A 6152-nucleotide genomic window follows, 5' to 3' on the forward strand; every position below is an offset into this window, starting at 1 on the left:
AACCTTGCACTCAATGCCAGTAAGACAAAAGAGCTGACTGTGGACTTCAGGAAGGGTAAGACAAAGGAACCCATACCAGTCCTCATAGAGGGATCAGAAGTGGAGAGAGTTTCAAGTTTCTGGGTGTAAGATCTCTGAAGGCCTAACCTGGTCCCAACATATTGATGCAGTTATAAAGAAAGCAAGACAGTGACTGTACTTCATTAGGAGTTTGAAGAGATTTGGCATGTCAACAAATACACTCAAAAAACCTCTAAACCTTTACAGATGTGTAAAGGCGGTTTCTTCTTTTTATTTGTTACTGCGTATATTAATCAAAATGGCTTCTTTGTTAAAAGTAGGACTGCTTCTTTGTTGCGAGAGAGTGCTGGAAGCTTGTTTGGGTTAAAATTTACTGATAATGAGAATTGTATTCCTTTGTTAACCAATTGGGATTAATGTTGTTCTTCTGAGACTGTAAGCTACTGTTGGCGGGCTTTTAGGGAGATCGGTGTGAGGGGGTGAGAGAGAGAGGACGTGATGCTCTAAATTGGGCGAGGAATGATCCCCAAGTGGGGGTCCAAAGCCAGGAGGTACCCGGAGGAGAAGAGACAAAGATAGATGTGCTTGGTTGACCACTTTGGGTAGTCCTGAGCTGCGAGTCGAGGAGTTTGGAGGGGATCGAATGGTGGCCAGAAGACTTCGGTAATTGAGCTCCAATGGTTGTGCATGAAGTGGTTTGGACTTTGATAAGTTTGGTGCCTTTTCTTTATTTTCTTTTCCTTCATATATACTGTATCATTAATCACTTAGTTATAGTAATCTTTATAAATTGTAATCATTTAATTGCTTATGGCATACTGTCTGTTATTTGGCGAGGCGGGGACATCACACAGCATCCACACCAGCTGATTACCCAGTTTGGCGGGGCCGAAGGCTGCTCCCCCTAGACGAGAACGAGCTGAGCGAGCCTGAGGTGACCCCAGGGGGTTACAGATGTACTGTGGAGAGCATTCTGACAGGCTGCATCACTGTCTAGTATGGGGTTGGGGGGGTGCTACTGCACAGGACCAAAAGAAGCTGCAAAGGGTTGTAAATTTAGTCAGCTCCATCTTGGGTACTAGCCTACAAAGTACCCAGGACATCTTCAAACAAGGAGCGGCATCTCAGAAAGGCAGCACACACAGCATCCCCTTTTCTCACTCTTACCATCAGGTAGGAGGTACAGAAGCCTGAAGGCACACACTCAGCGATTCAGAAACAGCTTCTTCCCCTCTGCCATCTGATTCCTAAATGGACATTGAACCAATGAACACTACCTCACTTCTTTAATATATGTTGTTTCTGTTCTTTTGCATAATTTTTAATCTATTCAATATATGTATGGGGTAATTTATTTATTTATTTTCCTCCTCTTCCATATTATGTATTGCATTGAACTGCTGCTGCTAAGTTAACAAATTTCATGACACATAATAAACCTGATTCTGATTCTGAATCTAATTTACAAACTCTCTCTCCACACCACATTGACATATACAGTACTGGGCACCCTAGCTATGTATATGTGGCTTTGCACAGTACTGTGCATTTGCACAAAGTGCATCCAGCTGCAGCTAGTAATGGGCTGTGTTAAGAAACTGGAGCTGCCTCTTGATGACCTTTGGCTCAAACGGAAGAATGAGGAGGAGATAGGAGCTACAGGGAGGTAGTCACCCCTAAGCTGCAGGAGTTGGGAAGCTGGGTGTCTCTCAGAAGAAGGAAAGGGAGTAGGCAGCCAGTGCAGACTACCTGTTCCCCTCAATAAGTTTCTGGCACTGAGTCTGAATCGAAAGGGAAAGGGAGGGAAAGGAGTGCAGTAGTGATAGGAGATTCCATAGTAAGGGGAGCAGGCAGGAGATTCTGTGGACATGAAAGAGACTCTCAGATAGTATGTTGCTTCCCAGCTGCCAGGATCAGGGATGTCTTGGATCAGGTCCACGGTATTCTAAAGGGGAAGAGTGAGCGACCAAGAGTCATGGTACATATTGGTACTAATGACATAGGTAGCAAGACCTAGAGGAGGTCCTGTTGAGAAAATATAGGGGAGTTAATTAGAAAGTTGAAAAGTAGGGCCTCCAGGGTAGCAATCTCTGGATTGCACCAGTGAGGGTAAGAATAGAATGATTTCGCAGATCAATACATGGCAGAGGAGTTGGTGCAGGGGACAGGGTTTCAGATTTCTGGATCTTTGGGATCTTTCCTGGGGGTGTACTGAAGCCCACCACTTGGCTATGATAGTAGTGTCCTCTGTCCTAAGACAGTCTTTCACAACGTCTCCAGGTGGAGCCCCTCTTCAAAAGATGACGTCTTTGGAGCTTCTACTGGTATTTCTGCAGCGCTGGGATTTTCTGGGATGCCAAAACCTGTTTCTTTTGCAGTTGGGGTTGGGGCCATCCACGGCGGGGTTTGAAAAAGGTCTGACTTGTACAAAAAGGACGGGTTACACCTGAATGCAAGGGAGACCAATATCCTTGTGAGAAGGTTTGCTAGAGCTGTTGGGGAGTGTTTAAACTACGTTGGCGGGGGATGAGAATCAGAGTGATAATAGCAGTTGGTGTACTGGGAAGAAGGAAAGGCAGGTGACAGGAAATATTTGCAGTCAGTTGGATGAGTTGAAGTGCAACATGCGGGCAAAATCAAAAACAGGATGAATACAAGGCTAATGGTGTTATATTTGAATACTTGCAGTATATGGAATAAGGCAGATGATCTTGTAGCACAATTAGAGATTGACAGGTATAACTTTGTGGGCATCGCTGAGTTGAGGCTGAAAGAAGTTCATAGTTGGGAACATAAAATCCAAGAATACACATTGTATTGAAAGGGCAAGCAGTGAGGCAGGTGGGGTGGGGCAGCTCTGTTGGTAAAAAAAACGAAATCAATTCCTTAGAAAGGTGTGACGTAGGATCAGTAGATGTAGAATCCTTATGGGTAGAGTTAAAAAAACTGCAAGGGTAAAAAGACCCTGAAGGGAATTATATACACAGGACCCTGAAAAGTAGCCAGGATGTGGGGTATAAATTACAATGGGAGATGGGAAAAGGCAAGTCAAAAGGGTAATGTTACAATTGTCATGTGGGATTCCAATGAGCTGGTGGATTGGAAAAAATAAAGTTGGCACTGGATCCCAAGAGACGGAATTTGTAGAATGCCTATGAGATGGCTTTTTAGAGCAGCTAATTTGGGATTGAGAATTGTGAAATGAGCCAGATTCGATTAGGGAGCATAAGATAAAGGAACACTTAGGGGAAACAGTGATCATGATATAATAGAATTCACCCTGCAGTTTGAGAGGGAGAAGATAAAGTCTGATATATCAGTAGTACAGTGGAGTAAAGGGAATTGCAGAGGCATGAGAGAGAAGCTGGCCAAAGTTGATTAGAAAGGAATGATGGCAGAACAGCCTTCAGAGGGCCTCTCATATACATCCCAAAGATGAAGAAGTATTCTAAAGGGAGGATGAAGCAACCGTGGTTGACAAGGAAGGTCAAAGACAGCATAAAAGGAAATGAGAAGGCATATAATATAGCAAAAATAAGTCGAAAGCTAGATGATTGGGAAGTTGTCAGAAAGCAACTAAAAAAGCCATAAGGAGAAAAAAGATAAAATATGAAGAGAAGTTAGCCAATAATATAAAACAGGATACCAAAAGTTTTTTCAGATATATAAAGAGTAAAAGAGAAGTGAGAGTGAATATTGGACCATTGGAAAATGATATTGAAGAGCTAGTAATGGGGGACAAAGAAATGACAGGCAAACTTAATGAGTATATTGCTTCAGTTTTTACTGTGGAAGACACTAGTAGTATGCCAGAAATTCGAGAGTGTTGGGAGGCAGGAGTGTAGTTGTTATTACTAAGGAGAGGGTACTTGGGAAGCTGAAAAGTATGAAGGTGAACCAGGTGGACTGCACCCCAGGGTGCTGAAAGGTGTAGTTGAAGACATCATGGAAGCATCAGTAATAATCCTTCAAGAATCCCTAGATACTGAAAGACTGGAAATCTAGATTCAGGAGGACTGCAAATTACATATGTCATTCTACTCTACAAGAAGGGAGGGAAATAGAAGAAAGGAAATTATCAGTCAGTTAGCCTGACTTCACTTGTAGGGAAGATGTTGGAATCCATTATTAAGGATAAGGTTTTGGGGTACCTCGTGACATATGATAAAATTGGCAAGTCGTCATGGTTTCCTGAAGGAGAAATCTTGCCTGACAACTCTGTTGGATTTTTTGAGGAAATAGCAAGCAAGATAGACAAAGGAGAGTCAGTGAATGTTGTTTACTTGGATTTTCAAAAGGCCTTTGACAAGGTACTGCATATGAGGCTGCTCAACAAGTTAACATCCCATGGTATTACAGGAAAGATACTCGCATAAATGAAGGATTGGCTGACTGGCAGGAGGCAAAGAGTGGGAATAAAAGAGGTCACTTCTGGTTGGTTGAGGGTGACTAGAAGTGTTCCACATGGGTCGATGTTGGAACTTTTTACGTTATCTGCCAATGATTTGGATGAAGCAATTGATGGATTTTGTTTCCAAGTTTGCAGATGATATGAAGATAAGTAAAGGGACAGGTAGATTTGTGGAAGCAATGATTCTGTAGAAGGACTTAAACAGATAGGGAGAATGAGCAAAGAAGTGTAGGGAAGTGTAAGATCATGCTCTTTGGTAGAAGTAATAAGGGCATGAACTTTTCTAAATGGGGAAAAACATTCAACAATTAGAGGTGCAAAGGGACTTGGGAGTCCTTCTACAAGATTCCCTGAATCCATTGTAAGAAGGCAAATGTAATGTTAGCATTCATTTCAAGAGGACTAGAATATAAAAGCAACTATATGCTGGCATTGAAGAGAGTCCAGAGGAGGAGTGTGAGAATGATTCTGGGAATGAAAGAGTTAACATATGTGGAACATTTCATGGCTCTGGACCTGTACTCGCTGGAGTTTAGAGGGAAGAGAGGGCTCTCATTGAAAGCTATCGATTATTGAAAGGCCTAGATGTTGAAAGGCCTGGATGCGGAGAGGTTGTTCCCTCAAGTGAGTGAGTACAGGACCAGAGGACACAGCCTCAGAATAGAGGGGCGTCCATTTAGCACAGAGAAGAGGAATTTCTGAAGCCAAAGGGTAGTGAATCTGTGGAATTCATTGCCACAGATGGCTGTGAAGGCCAAGTCATTGAGTACATTTAAACCATAAGTTAATAGGTTCTAGATTGGTTAGAGCATCTAAGGTTACAGGGAGAAAGCAGAAGAAAGGGTTTGAGAGGGATAATAAGTCAGCAATGATGGAATGGTGAAGCAGACTCGATGAACTGAATGGCCTAATCCTGCTCATTTGGCTCTTATGTTCATATGGCCCAAATCTGACCTTCACTCCTTGCAATGCAAACATATTAAAAACAGCCCATTTAAGGCTCTCACAAACAAGGGAAAATCTGCTGAAAATCTAAACAACACACCCTAAACGACACACGCAAAATTCTGTGGGAACTCAGCAGAACAGGCATCTATGGAGAAGAATGAACAGTCAACATTTCAGGCCAAGGGCGTGCTGAGTTCCTTCAGAATTTTGTATTTGTCATTTAGGGAGTCTGGTGGTTTATTGTATGAATTCATGTTACCCCATATCATCTGGAGATCAAATAAAACCGTAAGAAATTATACCAGATGAGTCAATCTTAATATGCTTTTTTCAACATTCCTCTAGCTAGCTGTCCTTGGTGTGCTCTTGCATTGTGTAAGAGTGGCCTAAGCTCCATTCGCCAGAAACTGTTTCACACCAAGTCTCGTTCACCCATTAGACTTTTCTTCACTACTTACCTTGGCTTCTAGCTTTTCTACATTGCTCTATTATATAATCACATTAGAATCACATTATTAGATCTGAATGATCAATTATTTAGTAATTTGAGAATCTGGAACAAACAGCCAAAATAAGCACACCGAAGCTCTTGGGTGTAAGTATGAGGTGGTGAGATGGATTTTTGTGAACTATCTTTGATATGTGAAAGATGTGTGGGCAGTGGAGATGAAGAGGGCTAGGACAAAGATTGGTACTCACACTGCCATCCCTTTCTTTAGAGTCAACAGTGCCATAGCTGCATGAATTCCAGAGCAGCGATAAGAATGAAAAT

Source organism: Hypanus sabinus, chromosome 30 (genome assembly GCF_030144855.1).
Source record: "Hypanus sabinus isolate sHypSab1 chromosome 30, sHypSab1.hap1, whole genome shotgun sequence".
Lineage (NCBI taxonomy): Eukaryota > Metazoa > Chordata > Chondrichthyes > Myliobatiformes > Dasyatidae > Hypanus > Hypanus sabinus.